Source organism: Myiozetetes cayanensis, unplaced genomic scaffold, assembly GCF_022539395.1.
Source record: "Myiozetetes cayanensis isolate MyiCay16 unplaced genomic scaffold, myiCay2020 scf31, whole genome shotgun sequence".
Taxonomy (NCBI): Eukaryota; Metazoa; Chordata; class Aves; order Passeriformes; family Tyrannidae; genus Myiozetetes; species Myiozetetes cayanensis.
Genome location: NW_026087533.1, coordinates 267708 through 292367, shown reverse-complemented (window position 1 = coordinate 292367; position 24660 = coordinate 267708). Strand labels below are relative to the sequence as shown.

Genomic DNA, 24660 nt, shown 5'->3' with positions numbered 1-24660 from the left:
CATGGTGACGCACTTTCTGAGCCGTTTCCAATAGCCAATGGTGTGAAGCAAGGCTGCGTTCTTGCACCAACCTTATTCACAATCTTCTTCAGCAAGATGCTCCAAAGGGCCACGGCAGACCTCGATGATGAAAACGGTTTCTACATTCGATATCGTACGGATGGGAGCCTGTTCAACCTAAGGCGACTGAAGGCCCACACTAAGACCTTAAATTATCTTGTCCGTGAGCTGCTTTACGCTGATGATGCTGCCCTCGTTGCCCACACAGAAGTAGCTCTGCAGCGTCTGACATCCTGCTTTGCAGAGGCTGCTGAGCTGTTTGGACTGGAAGTCAGCTTGAAGAAGACAGAAGTTTTATATCAGCCTGCACCTCAGGAAGTCTCCCATCATCCCCATATCACCATTGGTGAAACAGAACTCAAATCAGTCCAGCAGTTTAGTTACCTGGGTAGCATCATCTCCTCAGATGGTAAGATTGATGCAGAAATAGACAACAGGTTAGCAAAGGCATACAGAGCTTTCGGTAAACTCCATAAAAGAGTGTGGCAAAACAAACACCTGAAGAAAAGTACAAAGATCAGCGTTTACAGAGCTGTTGTACTGTCTACTCTTCTATATGGGTCCGAATCATGGGTCATTTATCGGCACCACTTGCGTCTCTTAGAACGCTTCCATCAGCGCTGCCTCCGTACAATTCTAAACATCCACTGGACTGACTATGTGACCAACACGTCTGTCCTTGAACAGGCAGCAGTCACGAGCATTGAGGCCATGCTGCTGAGAACACAACTGCGCTGGGCAGGGCACGTCTCCAGGATGCAGGACTACCGCCTCCCTAAGATTGTGCTCTACAGGGAACTTACCACTGGCTACCGCAAGAGAGGAGCCCCGAAGAGGAGGTACAAGGACTGCCTGAAACAATCCCTCAGCCTTGGCCATATTGATCATCACCATTGGTCTACCCTGGCCTCCAATCGGGAGGCCTGGAGACACACCATCTATAACGCTGCTGCTGCTTTTGAGAACACACGCAGGATCACTCTCGAGGAGAAAAGACAACGCAGAAAGAATCGCGTCTCGTCGATATCACCTGGGGAGTCTTTCTGCTGTGCCTTCTGCAACCGGACTTGTCTATCTCGCATTGGCCTTTTTAGCCATCAGCGCGCTTGTAGCAAGCGTGGGTAGAGCCCTTCTCAAATCTTCGTTCGCGAAGCCTAGCCATGATGATGATGATGATGATGCCAGCTGGATGGATTTTAAGGAGGGAAGTGCCCAGTGTTTCAGCCCAAAACCTTGGCTCCATAAACAGAGGTGAGAACCTGTGTTAGTGATGCTGTCAGATGAAATAAAACCCTCCAGTGTCTGCTCCTAATGCACTGTGTGATGCTGCCCATTCATTTTGTACCATATAAGTACTTGTTCTGTGCCAGACTGGAAGAAGATAATGCATGATGACCAGCTGGTAGTTAGTTTGCCTTTAGAGCTTCTCTAAGTGACTTACCAAGACTGACTTGCTATAATCACCTTTCTAGCATTTCCCAGCCTTCAATCAATACCTTGCTCTTCCCCTTATACTGCACAACAGGACATGGAAAATCAATCCTGCATTTCTCAAGAAACCCACCTTGAGAGACTGAGCCCCAAGAGCTGACTCAGTTCAAGGGCTCTGCGATTCACAGACTTCTTGACTGGAAAAAAAAATAGTGACAATTTAATTTCACTTGGCAGCAAAGTCAGCAAATGTCCTGTTGTCTCAGCTTGTGGACCAGTGTCAAAGGCAAACCCAAGCATGGTTGTGGACCCATGGTTAGTGTGGAGCTGCTTCCACTGAAGAGACTCTTCAGACAGGAGGGTTCTCACCCTGCTACCCAGACAGCCTCCTTGTACAGGATTTTCTAAGAACACTGTCGACTGGAATCACATTTAAATATGACCATGACTTGTGATCCAGGCTGGGCAAATGGACATGAGGCCCACAGAGTAAGAACCATCCAAGTTCTGCTCATTTTTATCTTTCCCTGTTGGGAGTGTCCTTTGGCTGTCCACAGGGCGTGATTTGCCTGGATTTGTTGGCTCACAGGTTTGTGCAGCACCCTGAGTGTAAGCACCTGACTCTGCACTGGGATCTTTCTCTGACTCCTTCACCAGCAAAGGAGTCTTCCCAACCCCTCCTTTTTTGTCTACCTGGGTTACTTTCTTGAACACATCAGGAGTATTTCCTTGCCAGGGGGAGAGTTAGTGTCTCCATTGTCTCCTAAGGGAGGAAGCTGCCTGCCTGCTGGCTGGGATGCACAAGGGCACACAAACTGGGTGCCAGGTATTTGCCTTCCACACAACCCTTCTTCCAGTCCAGGAAGCAGTCAGGTGTTATTTTAGTGCCCAGAGAGGCCTAAATCAGAAATAGGCTGCATGTGAGAAGATGAAAACAGCATTGAGGACCATCAGCTAATAAGCTCTTTGACAAAGGCAGTCATCATTTATTTGAGTGAACAATATAGGAAACACAGTACAGAGAGGGTAATCTCATCCCATATATCCTTTCCAAGCTTCTGGAAGTCCATGCTTTGAGAATACCCTGAACAAGGGAACAAATTCAGCTACAGAATTTATTTTCATCTAATGGATTTTTTCCCTTTGAAACGTAACATTTTTTTTTCCAGGGCAGAAAGTTTTATAATTAAATTGACCAAATGTCCCTGGTTTTGGTTTTAAGCCCATTACAGAATAACTTTAGGGGAAGATTTCTAGTCTTTGGAATGTGAGAAGGTAAGTAATTGTTTCCCTACCATCTCCTCTGCATCTGTGGTTTTCTATTCATCCTTCCAGCCTGGTGGCTCCTGGTCTGTTTATTCTTCTTTCACTGCAAAACTATTCCCTTGCTAATCTTTTGTCCTTCCTTTCAGAGACCTTGTACTCACTTGGAATAGCAGTGCCAGAACTCCACCGAGCATAGGTGTGCGCACACAAGAGGTGGTGACACCTGTGGAACCACTTACTTTTTGTTCTGTGATCTTCTACTCGCAATTCCATAATCTGATTTTGAGCTGGAGCTGAGCACAAAGCTCCTTTTTTCATAAAAGTGCCCCCAGAAACTACATGTGAGTAAACAATTTCTCACTATTGTGGATCTTCAGAATTGCCGCTGCTGCATCCACACCCAGTTTTCACCTCCTGTCACTCCATGCTGGAATGTGCTCTGGCAGTGTGTTCCAGCCAGGATAGGGTTCATTTTTGCAGTAGCTGGGAGGGGGCATGGCCAGGGCCCAGAAGTTATTTTCTACCACCTCAGGTCGTTACTGGGGCCCGGGGATGGGTCTCCCCTCTTCTTCAGGGGAGAGGGGTTTCCTGTCGGTCAAGAAAATGTGGCAGGATGGCAGAAGGGGGGGAGTGTGTCTGTCCGATATTGTTTAATTGTTGCAGGGTTTCTGTGTGAATCTTTTGTTGCTGTTACTGTTCATTTTCTTATCTCATTGCTGTTTCTAATGAATTGTTCCTATCTCAACCTGTCATCTTTGCCTTTTGTGCCTCCAGCTGGAGGGGTGGGGGTGGGAGGGAAGGAAGCAGTGATTTTAGCCAGAGTATGGAGTTGGAGAACACCATTCCTAAACTGCAGCAGCCGCCCAGCACTGTGCTCTCCAAGCGCTGGGAAGTCAGGGTGGGCAGCTGAACTGGCAGACACTGAAAGGCTGTCCTCTTTCCCTGTCCCATGGCAGAAGATGACTGATACCTGTGTCGATGTAAAGAGAGAGGCAGCATCTTTGGTGGTGGCACGAAGTTTAGGTGGCCTGTTTGAAACATCACACCTTTAGTCCAAGTGAGAGGGTGCCTCGAACAGTGCTTCAAGAATGAGCAGGAGGAGCTCCAGAAATGCTGACTGGGTGGCACTGGTTCATTTGGGTGGAAAATGCTGAGTAAGACAGGTTCTGAGTGCTACTTTAGATGAAAACAGCACATTCTCAGTTGAGCACTTGTGTTCTGCATTTTGTGCCATTTTCTATTTTCTCCTTGTGAGTTTTCAGTGTTTCTGCTTTACTGATGCAAATACTCACCCAAAGCACTCATTGAGCTGGCTATAATGAGCACTTGGCTGCTGAAAATTTGGGATTGCATCTGAAATTCTAACAAAAATGTCTGTCAGTTTATTCTACAAACTGTAAAGGACTGTTTAATAGATCATGCAATCACAGGATGGAAGTAGCAGGAAGGGACCAATTGTAATGTTTTGCTTGGGACTTTTTCCAGTTGGGACCTCTCGACAGGCTAATTCATCTATGTGGCCACTCACTCAAATGACAGAGGAAAGCCTTTCACACATCTAAGCCAAAATAAGTGTTTTTTGACCCTACAATCTTCAGACTAAATAGCAATTTGTGACTGTTATTATTAAAATGTTCTGGATGATAAATCTTTCCCTAGGAAATCCATGATATCACCTCTGGAAGCCACTTGAGAACTTCTCTGAGTATGGTTATAAAGTTCCCAGAAAAGAAAAGAACAGGACCACCTTGGACACCATTAGTCCTCCAACCATCCTATTTTCTGAGCATCAAGTACAATACGTTGACTTAATGAAGACATGAATAGGAAGATTTGCATGTCAAGAGTAGGAATGTGTCTCTGGTACCAGGAGGGAATATGAGAATTTGCTGATGAAGGCACTAAGTGGCTGAACAGGACATCAGCTGGCTTTCATAGAGCCCTGTGTGTCAGGTGAGTGGTGCTTTGCATGGGGAGGGAGCAACAATTCCGGCCTTTGTGACAGCTTAGATGTCATTCCCTGAATAGTCTCAAAAGAGTGTCACCCAGGTTTGGATGGCAGGTCAGTCTGCAGCCAGGCCCAAGGAAAACCCACCAGAATTAGCTGATAACAGCTCCCTGAGCTGTTCAGGGTAAAGCACTCCAGGATTCCACAGTCTCCAGAACTGCAGGTATTCTCTCCAGCCAGATCTTCACTTCATATGATCCTTTTCTGCTTGTGCCTTCTTCAGTTGTTTTACCTTATTCTGCCATGAAAACACTTGTCTACTCTTACAGAGTTGCCCTAGAAGTTTTAGCAACTGGCAGCTCTGCAGGACTGCTGAAACCTGCCAGGCTTTGCTCTTTTCCCTGCAGCCTTTTGGGCCCCCGTGAAGGCAGATGGTGCAGCATGTTAATCGTGCTGTCTCCAGCCATCACTGCATGCAAGTAGACTTCAATATATAGGTGCCCTAAGCATCTGTAATGTAAATGCCAACAGTCCATCAACAGATATGCACAGCACACTGAGAAGATGCCCTACCAGTGCCTCTATCTCTGCTCCATGGTCAGGTGCCATAGGCTGAGTGAAAGCTGCCAGCTCCGTCTGCCCTTCCACAGCTTTCTTTCATTGCCCACCAACTGCCAGGCAATATGTATTGCAACCAATTAAACCAACAAAACTAAAGGGACATAAAGCCTTGTCATTACTGCTTTTCCAGCACCAATGACTTCTGTTATTTTCTTTGCTGAGGAAATCACTGACACCAACTCTGTTGTCCCCAAAACAGTTCAACGTCAAGGTAAGTCCCCAGGTTCCCGCTAAGGAAAGCTGAAAATTCGAGCTCATGAGGGTGATGTTTTTATCTTCACAGTGGGTTTAACTCAGATATGAAAGTTCTCTTCATATGTTGCCTACATTGTCATTGAAGAGAATGAAAATCAGAGTGGGATTACCGTGATTCCTTTTTTTTATGTTTTACACAAATTGAAACTTTGAAAGAGGCAACTGTAAACAGAGGTGACAAGGGTACACTGGACATACTGCTTTTCATTTAAAGGGAGGCAAAACTTGATGGAATGTACAAATGGCAGTTCCAGGATCAAGTGCTTGAAAGTCACCAGTCATCACTATTACAGTCACCTATTAGACATGATAAATGCTGACACACCAGCAGTGCATCACAGCCCTTTCCAGCCTGGCTGAGAGGCCTTTACCATTTGGTGAAGTGAAAAAATGGACTAGTAAGGCAATGGGGCAGCTGGGTGTTGGTAGCTGTGAAATACCTCCTGGTTCAGAGACTTGTGATAGAAATAGAGTGGGAATGTCTGTGTGTGAAAGCACCAGGAGAAACACAGGGCAAGAACCAAGTGATCAAATTGGTAGCACTTGGAAAAGTGTCACTTGTATCAAAACAAGATGCAGATGAGTTCAGCAGAGCACACACACTCCTACAGCAGCAGGATGACAACAAGGGTCCACACACCAAATCCACTTTTCCTCTTCCTGTTATGCTGACTGGGAGACAGATGGCTGCTACAAGAAATCCAAAATGAGGAAACACAAAGAAAGGGCAGCAGCTTTGGCTAAGATACATGGAAAAAGGAGTCAGCACAATAACTCTTTACTCTTAAAGGGTCCTAGGGGGGAGCAGTGTTGGTTGGATTGCATGACAGGACTGGGAAATAGAGGCTATTTCTTGGCTATAGTAGAAGGATTGTCATCTAAGAGACCTAGAGATGATCTGGAGTCTGGGGATTGCTCCTGCAGCCTCGCAGGGGTGACACCCTTCCCCACTCTGGTGACCCTGCAGATGCAACTTGTCCTGGCTCCCTGAGCATCGTCCTTGCAAACCAAGGTTTGTTCATGAAACATTCCTTGTGTTGGTCTCCTGTGACCACAGATACCAGCCTCTTGTGCCTCTGACACCAAAATTTCTTGGCCTTCATGGATGGCACAGAACAAATCTTGTGCTCTCCCATTCTCTTGGTACAGGTGCTCCAAGGTACCCTGTTCTGGGCAGTGGCAGGATGTGCATAACAGGGTCTTTCCCAGCATAGTAGTTCAAGTTTTTTGAACTACCCTGTTTCCCTTCCATCAGGGCTTGGACTGGACACGTGAAATGGAAAATTAAGCAGCAAATTCTTACAGCTGCTGAAACAGGATAAATGGTTTGTTAGAACAGAATCCCATCAAGACAAGTGGGGTTTTTTTTCTGACATTTTGAAATAGAAGCATTTCTTCTTGACATTTTCAATATTATGGCTTCCCCCCCCATTTTTGTGTTCAAATTTTTAATTTAAAATTTTAATTAAAATCAGTGTAAATGGAAGGTAAACTGTGTCAACAGATACGGGCAAATATGCCTGCCCCCCATATATCCTTCTCACTCCATCACTCCTGCAGGAGGAAAATACTGTATTTCAGATCAGACAGAATTTTCTGTTGGTCCCAAATGAAACATTTTAGTTTTTCATGGGGCTAAAACTGGATTATCTTCATTGCCCCCTTTGCAGAAGCAGATGTTTCAGAGAAAAGTGCAGGAATCTATTTACAGCATTGTTGCTCCAGCCTCACCAGACCAAACCATCTTCCTTTAGGCTGAACCTTGAAAGGGAGAGGGTCTCTAAGGAGGAACATGCAATTTTCCCCCATGGGCTGCACACAGCTGCATCTAGAAATCTCAGGAGGGTTCCGCTGCCACTGAGTTTCTGTTCCTCCAAAGTGGTCCTCTCCCTACAACTCTGTACATTGAGGTATATTGCTCTTAATCCACAGGTTAAAGAGGGCACCACACACAACTATTCGCATTTGCCTGCTGCAAAATTTGTCAGTTCTACCTGGCCCCTTTGCCCTCTTGTCCTCATCTCTCACCCCCCAGAGCGTGGTTACCGAGCCCCTCTAGAGCAGGGTTGGGCTGTGTGAGAAAAGCTGAAGCGCTCAGGGGGGTACAGCTCCATTCACCCTGTGGGCATAAGAAAAAAGGTAACCAAAGGTCTCCAAGTGATGCTTTTGCCAGTGAAAGTCTTGCTGCTTCACTCCTGCATGTCAGCTGAGTCTTTCAGAGCAGGTTTCTAGCAGAGGCGAGCCCTGTGATGCAGCATTTGCGTCTATATTTGCGTGCACAGATAGGAAAGTTCACCCACTCCATGTATAGACAACCTAAATGTGTTGTGTGTGTCAACTGCTTTTTCTGGATGTGCTCACATACCCACTGTGACAAATTTAGGCTGCTCTACAGAGTCATCCCTTCTCCAGACATCCTAGACACATGTTAATGTCTAGTTCCCACAGTGACTGCATTACACAAGACAGAGGAGCCAACACAATCATTCCCCAAAATGCATCTACATCTAACCCTGCATCACCCCCTGTGAGTCACCATCACCCAGATCTCATCACACAAAGGAACATTTTTGACTGTGTGGTCAATCCAAGCATCTGACTGAAAATTCAAACCAGATGAAAGTCAAGTAGAAATTTTAAGAAGATTTTAAACTTTTGAGTAAACCATAAAGACTGGGGAATGAGAGTCCGGAGAGCAGAGCTGGGAAAGGGCCCTGGGGGTGCTGATGGGTGCCAGTTGTCCCTGAGTCAACAGTGCCCTGGCAGCCAGGAGGGACATCCCTGTCCTGGGGGCAGCAGGGAGGGGATTGTCCCGCTCTGCTCTGCCCTGGGGCAGCCTCACCTCAACATTGGGGCACTTTGGGGGGACACAATGGAAGGGAGAGATTGAGCCATTGGAGAGTGTCCAAAGGAGGGCAGAGAGATGGGGAAGGGCCTGGATTTGAAGGTGTGTGAGGACACTGAGGGCACTTGGTGTGTTCAGCTGGAGCAGAGGAGACTGAGGGGAGACCTCAGTGCAGTTCCAACTGCCTGGGCAGGGGCAGAGGAGGGGCAGGACTGAGCTCTGCTCTGGGGGAGCAGGGACAGCCCCCAGGGAATGGCTGGAGCTGTGTCAGGGCAGGCTCAGGTTGGAGCTCAGGGAAAGGTTCTTCCCCCAGAGGGTGGTTGTGCACTGAACAGGCTCCCCAGGGCAGTGGGCACAGCCCCAAGGCTGCCAGAGGTCAAGAAGCATTTGGATACTTTCAGGCACATGGTGTGACTCTTGGGAATGGTCCTGTGCAGACCCAGGAGTTGGACTCAATGATCCTTGTGGGTACCTTCCAAGTCAGCATATTCTGTGATTCTTTGAAATGTTCAGCTTTATATTCTGGGGTTATTTAGCTCTTTAATTACTTGCATTGGACACTAGGTCATTTTTTACATGAAGCTGGTTTTTCTAAGCAGATGTTGAATATTTTCCTTTATAAAATTTTTTGCACCAAAAACTTTCCCAGTTTGTCTTCTTCTGACCTGAGGATTCATCTGCATATTAAATGTAATTTATGAGATATTATGTAAAATATAAAATTTAATTACCCTAATTATAATTTAAATTATAAGCATATTTAATAAATAGTATTTTTTAAAGCCTAATTTCATAAGTACTTAATTGGTCAATTTTTAAGTGGCTTTTCCTTCTCAGCCATTCACCCACATGACCTTTTCTGTAATGCTGGTGTAGTCCAGTTGTGCAATGCTGAGGGATTTCTTTTTAATATGGATTTTGGCTATCGATTATGGTTATTTTTAATATGGATTTGTGGAGCAACCAAGCAGAAGCAGTGTTGCACTGGCATTGCTGCCAACTACAATATTCCTGGAATGGCACCTCCACTGCTCAGTGAAGGTGTTTCTGACCTGCAGGGTCCAGCAGTCACAAGCCTGTGACTGAGGCTGAGAGGGAAGGGCAGTCTCTACCAAGAAGAAGGTCGTTCCCTTTGTGGAGAGGTGGAAAATGAATGAAAGAAACCCCTGGGAAGGCTCCAAATGTAAGTACATTGGAAAAAACCCACTGGTCATCTCTCCCAGCCCAGCATGCTGTCTGCAGTGGCAGATGCCACCAGCAGGACATGTGTGAGCCTGGCCACCTCCATCCCCCCCCCTCAGCCCTCAAGATGCAGGACTGCAAAAGGGTTGTCCCCTCCTCCTCCTCCAGCAGCCAGTCAGGGACCTGTTTCCCATGATTTTGTGCGGTCCCTCTCTGGACCTGCTGCAATCAGCAGCCCCCACAGCAGCCCAGAATAGCTCATCCAGCTCATGCAGCTCATCTGCTGCATCCAGAATTCCATGGTTGTCTTACATCCATCTCTGGTGAGTTCCTGAGGGCTTTCTGTCGTGGTATGGTGGGACTGGGTGAGCAGCTCAGCTTTCAGCACGTCCCCTGCCTTCAGGATTTTGTGAACCTTGATCACACTGCCTTCCTCAGTGTTCCCCTAACCTTTTTAGCCTTTCCTTGGAAGGCAGCTGTGCTCTTCTCTAGACCATTTTTGCCCCACAATTTTTGTTGGTTTTGTAAAACCTTTCAGAGATCCTCACAGTCCACCACCAGTGTCACATGAGACTACTCAGAAGAGCTTAAACACAGTTACCTGAACTTTGTTGTATTTGGAGTCACATCTCTTAAAATAAGGTAAGAAAGTCTTAAAAATCTCTAATAATAAAAAATGACAAATCAGACTTTTGAAACTGCTAAGTCAGGTGATCAACTTCATTTAATTTGTGTTGGGATGCAATTCTCCCACCTTAAGAAGAGCAGGTTTTATCTGAGAATAATTCTTGAGGAAGGAAAGACTGAATGTGGTCTCCTGTGTTGGCGAATTCCAACTAAAGAGTGCACCTTTGGAGCATCCAGAAGGACTTTGGGGAATTCTGTACTACAGAGTCAGAGCAGTGAGAAGCTCTTGATACCTGGTACAGGCAAGACCATAGCTTGTCACCCATGATAAGTGTGGGGAGCAGATGTGGGGAGCAACTATTTCTCCAAACAATTTCAGAATCGAAAGATCAACAACAAAAAGCTGCAAGTGCTAAGCTATATTTTGGAAAATGGGCAGCTGCTCATTACAGAGCACCTTGTTTATCTTCCTGTTCTCCTTGTCTTTAACACACTGCTTTTTTAAAACACTTGCATCATCACTCCCAAGCACATGTAGTTCACAGAGTTCCCAAATAGCTGAGTTGATTTGCTGGGTGTGAACTCGGGACAAGGCTTAGACTTGTCCCAAAGAAAACAAAGAAACCCAGCCTACACATAACTGAACTGGAGCTTTCCAAGGGAAATGGACTGTTGGTTCAGTCAGACCCAGGATCAATGTCAACAAAACACACTAGTTCTATAAACGATGAATACCTGGAAAATCCCATCAAGGTTTATAAATGAAACTCTGAAGCCTGTACTGGAGAATCAGCATATCTGGGTGCCTCTTTGAAAGGCCTCTACACAGCAGAGGGACCAAAGAGGCAGAATCAGAGTGTGTGCAGCTACAAGGACATGAGCTCTTGGGATCCTGGAGACGTGGTGGGATGGTTCACACGACTGCAGTGCTGCAATGGATGGGCTGAAGCTCCCTAGGAAGGATAGGCCAGAAGGGCGAGGACAGGGTTGCCCTTTATGTGAGAGAGCAGTGGGAATGCACGGAGCTCTGCCTGGGGGTGAGTCAGGAGCCAGTTGAGAGCATAAGGGTCAAGTTTAATGGCCAGAGCAACGAGAGTGCAGTAGCAGTGCCTGTCTGTTGTAAACATTGTGATCAAGGTGAAGTAAATGAGACCTTCTTTGAGCAAATGGAAGAAGCCTCACATCTGCAGACCGTGGTGGTCAGCTTTAAGGTTCCTCTGCAGTTGATCTTGCGCTCTCATCTTCTGTCCACACATGAAGACACCCACGGTGCCGTTTGTGATGAATATCACGGAATCACAGAATGGTTTGAATGGTGAACCACAGAATGGTGTTGAAAAGGACCTCACAAATCATCTTGTTCCAACCCACCACCGTGGGCAGAGACATCTTGCACTAGACCAGGTTGCTTCAAGTACTGTCCAATCTGGTTTTGAACACTGTGAGGAGCAACCACAGTTTCTTCTGGGCAACCTTGCCAGTGCCCCACCACCATCCCAGGGAAGAATTCTTCCCAATAGCCAGTCTAATCTTGTTCTCTCTCAGTGTGAAGTCATCCCCCTTGTCCTGTCACTCCAGGCCCTTGTCCAAAGTCCCTCTCCAGCTCTCTTGGAGCCCCTTTAGGCACTTGAAGGGGCTCTATGGTCTCTCTGGTTCTTTCTCTTCTCCAGGCTGAACAATGCCAGCTCTCTCAGCCTGTCTCTAAAATGGGGAGAGGCAGAGTTGATGAGTAGACTTTTAGATGGATTAAGGAAGTGGTTGGATGGTCATATCCAGAGGGTAGTGGTTAATGTCTCAGAGTCCTGATGGGCACCAGTGACAAGCAATGCCCCTCAAGGGTCTGTACTGGGACATGTATTGTTTAATATCTTCATTAATGGCATCGATGAAGGGATTGAGTGCACCTTCAGCAAATTGGTAGAAGACACCAAGCTGAGGGTGCAGGTGACACACCTGAAGGGTGGGGACATCCAGAGGGACCTGGAAAAGCTTGAGAAGTGGGCCATGGGAATCTCATGAGGTTTAATAAGGCCAGGCACAAGGTGCTGCACCTGGGTCAGCAGCTCCCAGTATCAATCCAGGCAGGTGATGAACAGGTCGAGAGCAGCCCTGGGGAGAAGGACTTGGGGGTGCGGGTGGATGAGAGGCTGGACATGCCCCAGCTGTGTGCGCTGGCGCCCAGAACCCCCCGTGCCCTGGGCTGATCCCACAGTGTGGGGAACAGGGTAGGGGGTAATTCTGCCCCTCTGCCCCCTCAGGTGAGACCCCCCTGCAGAGCTGCCCCAGCCCTGGGGAACAGCACAGGAAGGGCACTGACCTGTTGGAGCAAGCCCAGAGGAGGCACTAAGTTGATTTGAGGGTTGGAGTATCTGTCCCACAAAGAAAGGCTGAGAGAATTTGGATTGTGCAGTCTGGGAAGGAGAAGGCTTGCAGTGATTGTGGCATTGCAGTACCTGAAGGGAGCCTACAAGAAAGACTGAGAAGGACTTTTTACAAGAGCATGTAGTGACAGGGCAAGTGGGAATGGATTCAAAGTAAAAGAGAGTAGCTTGAGATTAGATATTAGAGGAAATTCTTTGCTGTGAGAATGGTGAGGCCCTGGCACAGATTGCCCAGAGAAGTTGTTGATAACCTATCAAGGGGCCTGGTTGAATGGAACTCTGAGCAACCTGGCCTAGGGAAAGGTGTTCCTGCCCATGACAAGGGGTTGGAACTATATGATCTTTAAGGTTCCTTCCAAAACAAACCTTTCTGTGATTATATGACTTTAAGATTCTTTGATTCTATCTCCATAGCAGAGGTTCTCCGGCTCTTGGAGCATCTTAGTGGCCTCCTCTGGACTTGTTCCATCAGGTCCATGTCTTTCTTGTGTTGGGGGCCCCAGAGCTGGGTGCAGAATTACAGGTACTGGGGTGTCTCATCTAAGCTGCCTGAGCCTGCAAAAGTAAGCTGTGGTGCTGAAGGAAAGCAGGTCAATGAAAGGATGCAGCTCCCAAAAGCAGCTCTACATGAAGTGCTGAGGAGAAAGGCTGGGCTGTCCCAGTGTGGAACCAGCCATCACACAAGTGATCCCAGCACCAAGCTGGGAACAGACAGCGGGCAGCAGTCAGGGATGGACAGAGAGACCAGAGAAGATGCCACATGACCCTATGACACACTGCCAACAGTCTCCTCATCCTCTCAGACAACTTTTGCAGATATTGCCCACCTGTCTAAGCTAGCTGGTGGAACGGGCAGTGCTCTGGATCTTATGCAGACAAATACTGTAGGTGGGACAATGTGGATGTGGCATGGATGTGGCTCCCCCAGAAAGGAGATACTATCCCAGGAGATGGATTGGCACCATCAGCTGCAGGAAAAGCTGGTGCCAAGCCTGCTTCAACTGCCAGCTCACTGCTCTGCTGCCATGAAACCATATCCCATGGGAGCCAATGTGGACTCTCCTTGCATGTGGATAGACCTACACATCCCAGAGCCTGCAAAACATCGTGACAGAGTGACTGGCTGAGGGTAACACACCAAAACCTGACTTTGTCTGGTCATGTGGGATGTTCTCTGCTGTGCTAGAGCTGGATCTCATATCAAAGATGTTATATCTTCCATACACAAACGTGCTCATAGGCAAATAAGATCAATTAAAGAAGTGAAGCAGCTTGTAAATCAGCTGGCTCTAAGAACTCCCCCAGCCTCTTCCAGTGAGTGAGTCAGAGCACATGGATTCAAGACTGCACCAGGCATCTTTAGAGAACACAACAAATGCAGGCTAACATGTTCTGCCCAAGAAAACTGATAATGGGGATGAGTGCCATCTGGTTTGTGCCAAAGAAACTCCAAAATTTGAGAAAGGCTGTTTGTTTGACTGAAATTTTCAGGAGCAGGAGGCTTTGATCTCATTAACTACTTTATGTGCCTTGCTGACTTTTCAGTTCTGTGAAGCAGGCAATAGCCTGGAACTTGTATGCTTAGGCTTTTAGAGGGAGACGAATTATTATCTCCAGGTTTCTAAATACCAAATCTTTCCACTCTGAAGTGGGGGATCAAGCAAGGGAAGAGGAGCCCAGTAGGGTTGTGGAGGCTCCATTCCTGAAGATATTAAACATGAAAGGCCCACAACAACTTAAGTTAGTTTCAAAATTAACCCACTTTCAAATGGTTCTGCTTTAAGGAGGCTGGCTGGAGCAGGTGGCAACCAGAAATCCCTTAATACCTGTATTACTCTGTAATTCTGAACTTCATAAACAAATAACAAAGAAGAGGATAATGAATGGTCATTCAGGTTTGAGCCAAAGTCCCAAGGGGGTGCATTTGGAAGAATACAAAGCTGTGATGAATGTTGTTTTGTAATTTTTCCCTCCAGTAGTCCTTCTCCAAAGCATTGCCATCCCTCATTGCTCTGTGCCAGAGCCCTCTCCAACAGGCCCTTCCTCACACAGCATCCTCAGTTAAAGATATATGCAACTCCCTTCTCGTGAAGTTTAACATATTTGACAAAATGTTGGCTTGTACCCCAACCACTGACACAAAAATGCAATTAGAACTGCCTTTTAAAAGTGACCTGGCATACTGAAAAGTGATTAAAATACATTTCTGTAAATTGGTCATTGCATAATTAGAAGTTTAAGGTCAATATATATTTAAATAACAGATGCAGTTATCTCCATCTTTCCATTTAACAGTAGTAAGAAAGCTGCATAACTACAGGAGGAAAATAAATGGGTTTTAAGGAATATTTAGTAAATTGTATGTTGCAAAAATTCCCCTGAATTGCAGCAGCACAGATTCTCCACAAGTCATGACAGCTCTCAGGATAAAACAAGGAGTTCCATGCCCACCAGCTGCTCATTTCCATGTGTTTTGTGTTTCACAAAGAGGTGAAAATCCCATGCTTGCCTGGTGGGATTTTTGCTCTCTGGGACAAACAGACTGAGTGTCAAAGCTCCATCCGTTACCAGATCTTGACTTGAGCCAATGCTGGTTTGCTTCCCGTTGGTGCCGTGCGATCTCCCTTCCAAACCCAGAGCTGTTCCTCTCATCTGTCATCACACAACAGCACCAGCGCAGTCGAGACGTGGCCTTTGGAAACCCCGTGGCTATTGATGGACTTTAAATTGCATTTAAATGGTCATCACTGATCAATACATAGGACAAAGTCATTAAAACCAGACGGCGCAGGGAACCGCACAGTTCACTCTGGTACTAATTCCCTATGGTAGGAATTCCTTTCCTTCCTCACTTTTTCCTTTCCTCACTGCAAAGTTCTCCCAGCCTCTACCCAAATGCAAAGTCAAATCAAGACCCCAGTGATACGTAAACACCTAAGAAACAACACAACCAACAGACCTGGGGATGATAACAGAAAACCAGCAGGCTTTCCCACTGCATTTGACAGCGAAAGAAGGTTTGGGCTGGTACTACACCCAAAGGAGTTGTATAATAAGGAGGCATCTTGTGGCAGTGAATAAAAACACGACCCTCCTGGGATGGTGAAAATGGACAGACTGCTTTATTAAAACTGAACAAGTTCCTATATATTCAAAAAAGACACGGTCACAAAACGTCCTGTCCAATCACTTCAAAGCTTCTTCCCGGGGCACCCATAATTGGTCATCCTCTCATGGGCTTCCATCAGGGCTTCAGCTCCCAGTGTACCCCGTGACCATTACACAATAGATATCCCATATTAATGTGTTTATAACTCCACACATCTCCCTCTTTTATTCATTAAAACAAAATTAAAACCATACAAACAATACAACTCAGCACTTACACTTTAAAACAGCCTTATTATAAGTGCTTATTGAACTGAGAACTTGTTCTTAAAATCTTCACTAAAAATGTCCATCCTTATAAAAGACTAAGGGTCACGATATTACATTTAAGAAAACCAAGATTTATATTATTAGATCTGAGGAAACTAAGATTTGTAAATTGCTTTAAATCTGTAGGTTATATATAATTAGAATTGAACATATTAAAACTTAAAAAAAAAATATATAATTGTATCTTAAAATAAATAAATTTAAAAATTCATGTTCTTACACACAACACACATCCACACACATCTGGCTCTTTAAACAATTGCCTGTCCAGTGGGTGATTGAGGAATACCTGTGGTAAGTGATATTCCCCAATCAGTAAGGAAGGTTTTAATCCTTACTGAGCAGTACACAGAACCATTGTCTGTTTTTATTAACTTTGGTGCTCCCAGAACTGCAAAACAAGCCAGTCAATGTTGTATTACATCTCTTGCCCTTTCTCCAGTATGTACTGTAGTGTAAATATACCTGGAGTGAGTGTCAACAGTAACATGAACATATTTCAACCTACCAAATTCAGAAATACGTGTGATATCTGTTTGCCACATTTCATTTGCTGTTAAACTTCAGGGATTGACCCCTTCTTTTGATGGCATAGGAATGTACTGCTGACAATCAGGACAAGACATGATAACTTCTTGAGCTTGGTTCATCATTAATCAGAACTGTCGCTTTAATAAGCGAGCATTCTGATGAAAAAGAGGAATGAGATATCTTGGCTTGTTCTGAAGTTTTGAGAATAACAATGGTCATGGCAGCAGCATCCACTTGTTGATTTCCCTGTGAGAGGCCCAGGAAGCTCTGTATGGGAATGAATATGTAAAATATAAACCAAAACCATCTGTGATTGATCAAATACCCCAGTGTGCTCAGATCTACAAACAGAAAAGGGCGAGACACCTCCCGGGGGAAAGAAGCTTCCAGACATGAAACCAACCCTGCAGTGTAGGAGGAATCAGTAACTGTCATGGAATAGCTCAAAGGTCATATGAATAGCAGCCAACTCCAGTACCTGTATAGACCCCTGGCTCATGGCCTGTGCCTTACTGTCCCACTCATTTGTGATAGGATTAACCCATGTTACTACTGCCTGCTTTGATCATCCAGCAGCATCTGTGAAGGCGCTCACACCTGGTACCGGCTGGGTCTGGCAGCAGCTATCAAAGCAGTGTAGCTGTCAAAGGCAGGTCACCTATCTCAGCCCACAGGCCATGTTTGGGGAAGTGAACAGACAGGTCACCCTTGTAGTCTGCAACGCTGTTTGAAATCCTGGGTCCTCAGTGAGAAGCCAGTCCAGATTGTCTCTGGTTGCTGGGATGTAGATTACTTCTGGGTCCTGTCTGTCCACGGTCTGTAGCCGTTCTCTACCTTTAATGATAAGTCTTGCAAACATATCATTAATTGTCCATACTGTCCTAGGTGGAGAATGAGATAAAAACAGGCATTCTAAAACCCCCAGGGGGTCAGATTCTGACTGATCCCACTGAAATAGGACTGTGAAAAGCTGAAACCTACTTGCTCTAAGGGTTAGATAAATAGGCAGGTCTAGATGTCGTTTCCTGCTCTGTCTGCTCTTGATGGCCTGCGAGCACAATTGCAAAGCCTGCTTTGCCTCCTTTGTCAAGGTCTGTTTTGAGGACAAAGCAGGATCACCCTTTAGCAATTCAAACAAAGGATGTAACTCTTCATTGGTTATTCCCAGTATAGATCGGAGCCAGTTCATGGCTCCCAGTAATCGCTGTGGGTCATTTAAAGATATTGTGTCTGTTACCTTGATGGTTAAAGGTTGAAGAGTAACTTCTTATTGGGCAATTCACCAACCGAGGTAAGTGCATGGTTCCATTTGTTGTATCTCTCTGGGGCTATCTGCAATCCTGCTTCTTGGATGACACTGTTTAGTGAATGTAACACGGCTTGTAAATCTGTCTCTTGAGCAGCAGCTATCAGAATATCATCCATATAGTGGTAAATAGTGACGCAGAGAAAGAGCTTTTGTACTGGTTGAATAATTTTGGCCACTACTGTTTGACATTTCATCACACTGTTTCTCATTCCCTGCAGTAAAACTACCCAGTGATACCTCTGCACTGGCTCTGCGTGATTTATGCTGGGAATAGAAAAAGCAAAATGGGGAGCATCTTCAGGATGAAAAAAGATGGTAAAGAAACAGTCCTTTAAATCGGTCTCAAGTAGGGGCCATCCTGCAGGCAGCATTGCAGGTGAAGGGAGTCCTGGTTGTAAGATTTCCATCGGTTCAATCACTCCATTAACCACTCTTAGATCTTGTAACATGTGCCATTTACCACTTTTCTTTGGAATACAAAACACAGGAGTATTTCAGGGAGTAGATGTTGGCACTATATGTCCCACTTCAAGTTGTTCTTGGACCAAATTCTGTAGTTGCAAAAGCTGTTCCTTCTTCAGGGGCCATTGTTTGAGCCAGATAGGTGTGTCTGTCTTCCACCTCAATTTAATGGGTCTCTGGAATGGCATCTCAATGGCCCCTGCAGAAAAACCTGATTTTTTCCTGATGTTATTTGCACGGTGGTGCCAAACTGTCCCAAAACAACTCGTCCCCACAAAGTACAAGGAATTGGGGCCACAAAGGGAGCAATCTAAGCTGTTTGCCCTTCTGGCCCAACTATAGTGCATAGGTGTGCCCTTTGCTTAGACCTTTGTGTGCCACCTACTCCCATGATATCAATGCTGGGAAGACCGTAGGCCAATCCAAAGGCCATTCAGTGTCTTCGATGATATATACATCAGCACCAGTATCCACTAACCCATTAAACTTATGCCCATCAATATTCATCATTTTGAATGTCATCAAATATGTCATCATTTGCTGGGAAGCAGAAATTGTTTTTGCCCAGAAAATCTGTGGCTTTCCTGTATTTCCAGAAACTCTACTACCTCTTTGCCCCTTGCCCACGGGGGAGACACTATAAAAAGGAATTAACTGGGCAAGCAATTTTCCTCTAGGGACATAACAGGGTGGAACAGGCGTCCAGACCATTATTTGTATTTCATCATGAGTTGGAGTCAATGACTCCTGGCAAAACAAATAATCCCAGCTTAGCTGTAGAAGAACAGCCAATTAAGAGTGCACAGACTGCAGATCCTAAAGGCCCCCAAACCCTTGTAATGTCACTTCAGTAGATGTTAATGTTACTGGCTGGCTGGAGGCCAAATCCAAGCTGGTGCTGTCCCTGTAGCTGTGATGAGCTCACTTGCCAAGTGTTTGGGCTCAGATTTCCTTCGCTGGTTGGGGGGTGTAACTTCTCTCCCCCTCAGGGGTTTCCTTGATGTGTAGATTCCTTTTTGCTGGACTGGAAATCTACAATCACTGACCCAATGCCAGCCCCGCCCACATATGGGGCAATTCCCTGGAGGGAAATTCTTTGGGCAGTTTTTTTTAAAATGACCAGACTCCCCACACCCATCCTGAGCTCCTGCTCTTCTCAACGCATGCGCGCACGTAGCTGTGCTGCTGATGCTCTCTTGATCCTTCCCTGTTGTGATACAAAGCATGGTCAGTGGGCCAGGGCTCTGGGGGAATGTCCCTCCTCCATTGCACAGTCCCCAGAGGGTACATTAAAGTGCTGGTGTAAAAGGCAGAGTTCCAAAGGAAGGCAGCTGTTGATCTTCCTGTGCTTCTGCAGGGGAGATGCTGGAGACAGAGGCATGCTGGAGGATGCACCAGTTGCACTGGGGAAGTGGTGGATGAAATCAGTGATTTTGTCCAGCCCAGTGCTCCCTTTAGCAGTGAACTCACTGGAAGGTGCAGGTAGCCAAACCCAAGGAGGACCTAGAGCAGAACAGTCACTTTCTGGGAGACTCTGCTTCTCACTGTCTTTCCAGGGTGACTCATTCAGACGGCTGCAATGTGGAGGCTCAAGGAAAGTGATGTGAATGCTGCTTCACAAGGAAAGCTAAAAAGAAAGCTGAACAAGGAAAGGTAAGGAAGCAAAGAGGGTGTGACTTCACCCACAGCAAGGACCATGAATTACAATGTCAGCAAGGAGAAGCGCTCTGCACAGGGCAGTAACTAGCAACATGCCAGAGCTCCTTTCTGTTCCTAGCCCCGTTCTTAGCTAGAAGTGGAAATCAAGAGCGAAATGAAGCATCGCCCTAATTTTCTTTACTTTGTGCAGCTTGTAAGGAAACTCACTGTGGGAGAAAGTCCTTCAAAGAGCCAGATCCTTCCATTGTGAGAGCTGAAGGGTCTGCAGACAGCCAGGTAAGTGCTAAGGAGCTTTCCTGCAGCACAGAAGATCCAAAAAGTTTTCAAAGTGAACATTTTCTAGGAATGTAGCATATATCCCACTGACATTGAATATGCACGACTGCAGCCTCAGTATTCCCATGGAGAGAGAGGGATGGGTGAGTACCTGAGCCCCCAGGCAGCTGCAGTGCCATTTCAGCCCATCCATCAGATTTTGCAGTTGGTGAGGTGCCCACTCTGTATGCAAGTGTTGGGGCAGCCACAGCAAATACAAGAAGGAAGTAGAATAATTAGAAAATATCCTTTGGACAGTTACCTGGTGATGGTCCACCTGCTCTGCTTTGCTTTGTGTGTTTCACCTTGCTCCTGGGCAATATTCACCTGTAAGTGGTCAGGGAACTGCTGGGCCACCTTCAGCTCAGCAACTGCAATTCTCTGAGAGGGACATCTGGAGAGTTTGTTCTGGGTCACAGTCCCCTTGTGCTTAACCCTTAACCAATGTGATACAAGGCAGTGATCACCTTCATGTGTGTGGCTTGAGTGGAGAGGAGAAATTCCCATTCCAAGGGTCAGTGTTAGTGCCTGCCCCATCTCTGATCCTGCCCTTCCTCAGCAGAGCCCAGACACAGGGCGGCTCTGCCTGCCAAGTTGCAGTTCATCTCCTGATGGGAACCAGGAAGCACATGGAGTGCTCTGGGTTTGGATCCACTTCTTTGGGCCAACTTTGTCTCTAGGGTCTTTGGATTCTCTGGAAGGAGCAGTCCTTTACTCTGCTGGGTGCTGCTCTGCAAGGGCTGCGCCCATCACAGGGCATCAGGCCTTGTCTGAGGAGCTGTGGGCCAAGCAGTTCTATTCCAGAGGCAAATTAAACAGTATCTACTTCTTTATTTGACATTTAAATGCTATTAAAATGCTTGGCTCTTTCTTTTCTGCCATACTTAGAGGTTTCTGAGGTATTTTAATATGAAAATGAACAATATCTTTATCTGTTGAACTTCATGAACAAAGCATTTATCTAATATATCTGTCTGCTAGAATTTAAGAGAAGTAAATTACAAAGTTTCTTAGGCATTAGCTCCATTGTGAGCTGCCTCGGTATGGATGGGGGTGCTTGCTACACTTTTCAGGAAAAATTTGGATCAGACCTAGGGGAAACATCCAAAATACCTTGCTTTAGTGACAATGCCAGATACCGAAGCACCTATTTTGAAAACACAGAATCTAAATATGATATTAAAGTGAAAGTAGCTCCATGGTTATAAAAAGGGAGATAATAATAGTAAAAGCCCCTCAATAGCATGCATGAATGGTAGCAAGCTACTCAGACTGCCATGCTATCTGAGGTATGATACAAATATAACACAAAAACTCAATAAGCAGCCTGTTGTCCTTATGTCAATATTCTAATTATGGGCTCATTTCTAAGCATGTGGACAGAGAGCCCACAGCTGTGTTTTGCAGCGTGAACTGGGAGAGGACAAAGGACTGATGACCTTTTTTTGTGTTGTATGTTCCTCTATGAGATGGAGGTGGATTCCACATCTAGTGATGTGGAAGCACCATTTCCTCCTCAGCTCCAGCAGAAGTCTGGGCATCTCTGTAGTTCTGGAAGGAAGCCTGGGCTACCAGTGATCTGTATTTGCCCATGCACATGGCTTTGTGTCCAGGAGCTGCAAAAAGCCCCAGGAGAAGCAGCTTGTTCTCTGATGGGGGCACCGAGACCAAGTGCACCGGTCAGCCCTGGGCAGTGTGGGACAGTCTGACTTCATGGATAGAGAGCAAGATGTTACCTGTGCAGGAAGATCTCCTGTCAGCAATGCAGTCAATCAGCAACATCTACTGCCTATGCTGAAAAGGATCCAGAGCTGATGAATGATGCCTTTTGTGGCTGGAAAAGGAGCTCAAAATGGCAAGATGTAGGGGTCTAAAGTTTATGTAGAGAAATATTGCTGGGACCGAATGAGACCACATGAAATGGGCCATTGTGCCATGCACAAATCTCTTCTCATGAGTTTTAATCTCCTTCTGGGGCAAACAGTTTCTGCAGTGAAGACCTGGAGGGGCTTTCCAGGCTGCCTTTTTGCCATCTGTGTCTTAGTTGGCCTTGGTAAGATTTTGAAAGGAATCAGCAGTCAGTGATTCACCAGAGCCAGGGAAGCAGAAGTGCTACTGCTTTACCACTGTACATTCTGTAGAGCCATTGCTAACTAATTAGTTTCTAAAAGGGTCCTTCTCATGCAGTCTCTCAACAGTCAGTGCCAATTTTTTCAGGAGCTATGTCACTCAGTCATGTTTCCCATTTAGGTAATCTCTTAAGATCTGGTTAAGCTGTGCCTGGAAACAGGGAAGTAGGCACCAAAAGAAAAGCCAAATAATTTTATCTCCCTAGATTTAACATCCTTCTCCAGTGCTTTTGTCTTTTACCCCTGGAGCCCCCACTCATCTTCACAGCATGGCCCAGGGCATATCTTTAACATAATAATAATGGCCAGTCTTCGCGAGCGAAGATCCGGGGAAGGTCTTTACACCTTCCAGCCTGCGCATTGGATTTTTTTTTTAGGTGAGACACAGTGTGCGCGGAACTGAGCCCACCCTTTAATCCTAAGGTTCATCTGCCGGGGCCAAGCGAACTTGGACGGTGGCAGTGAGGTCCTTAGGACGTAGGTGGGTTGCCTTTAAGGGCTAACGAGCCCCACCTGCCCGGGAATCGAACCTGGGTCTCGGCGGTGACAGCGCCGCGCCTTTACCACTAGACCACCAGGGGCTCTATATCTTTAACACTGACTTGTAAAATCACTGCTGGCACACTTGAGCACTCCTAGCTGGAGTGGGAATGAGCACAGACTGTGTGGAAGAACGAGATGGACTCTCTAAATGCACTGGCAGAAAAAGAGATGCTAAAAAACTGCATCCCTTTACTTAACCAGGCAGAGGACTTGAGGACAAAGGACATGGAAATGGTTGAGGTAATCTGTTCAGCCTGGAGAAAAGAAAAATAAGATCTCATGGTTGCCTGCAGGTATCTAATGGAAGGGAAGGCTGAACCAGAGGTGCTACCTGGAGGTGCACAGCAAAGGACAAGAGCTTGTGCGGGACACAAGCTGCAACACTGGGAATTTCAATGAGGTATTAGGAAAAAAATTTATTTTGAAGACAGTCAACCAGTGGAACAGGAGCCCAGAGGAGTTGTGGACTCCTGATCCTTCATTTATAGCTCAGCTGAACCAGGCTCTGCACAACTGAATCTGCTCAGAGTGGCAGGTGGGGTCCAGCAGCCTCCAGATATTTCTTCCTTCCTCTTCTTCTTTCTAAGTCTAGATTACATCTGATCAAATGGCTTTTATCTTCTCTCTTCTTTAATTTCATTTTTGCAGTGTAATTTTTGACAGGATTTAAATCAGTGCAAATAGTTTATTTTTTTCACTGATCAGTTTTCCCACAAAAAAAACCCCAAGTGAGACAATGCCAAATACAAGGAAAAGAAGAAGATGGAGCAAAAGCAACAAGAATCCACTCAAAATTTTGTATATGAAAAAAAAAAAAAGAAGGTAGAAAGCAAGAAAAGAACCAGTAAAAAATTTAGAAACACAAATTTTCAGAAATTTCGTAAGAGGTTTTGGAAAAAAGGCCAAAAATATATTTTTTCCAATTGCATAGAATGAAAATTACTATGAGATTTTACCCCCCAGTATAATTTTCTCCACATGGTTTCTAATTTGTGATTACTTATAAATTTGCAAATTTTGATGAATTATTCATGATGTTTATACATTCTGTCTTTCTCCTGACTAGAAACACCAAGACTAGTTTTTCTAGGTGAATCATGAAGCAGATCTTCCATTCCTAGGCTGATCCTTCTCCTCCTTTCCTACTTGAATTTTTTGCCTCTGAAAAAAATGAAATGTGTCATTTTGAGTCATGCATTAAAGACATCAACATTCAGTTGGGTTTGATTTTGTATCTGTTTTGTCTCTCTCCTCTGCTATGCAATATAATCCTTTGGAACATCTTGCTGGCTGCTTGCCGGTTGTGCTGTGGGAGAAACACCTTTCTCTGGGATGTGTCAGTGGGACCACTGGGATCACTGGTGGTTTGCCATCATGGGAACTGCTTCCAAAGGGAGGCAACACTTTACTTCTCTTCTTCACCCCCTGCTATCATACGAATCTTGCTCTTTAGGAGCCTCCATCCTCACAGATTTTCAGGTCTCAGCTGGATGAGACTTTGGTCTTTACCTTCCAGACTGCCCACCTTTGAGCAGGAGGTTGGACTGCAGACCCCCAGGGATCCCTTCCAGTTATCCCGTGATTTAACTTGTGTTTCCATACCCAGGGGCTATTTCAGTCTCTGACATTCATGAAAATAACATGAGCCAAGACACCAC

The 24660-nt window shown here is 45.7% G+C and overlaps 1 long non-coding RNA gene across 2 annotated transcripts; it reads left to right on the top strand.

Moving 5' to 3' along the window:
• The first annotated feature begins 3630 nt into the window (after positions 1-3630).
• Positions 3631-24113, top strand: LOC126645617 (uncharacterized). Of its 2 annotated transcripts, XR_007630141.1 has the most exons (7): positions 3631-4710; positions 9485-9609; positions 10147-10250; positions 18113-18209; positions 19913-20009; positions 20206-20291; positions 23296-24113. It is a non-coding gene; the product is annotated as an uncharacterized LOC126645617 (long non-coding RNA). The 2 variants fall into 2 exon arrangements; XR_007630140.1 differs by lacking the exon at positions 23296-24113 and having other exon boundaries at positions 20206-20908.
• Positions 24114-24660: the final 547 nt, after the last annotated feature.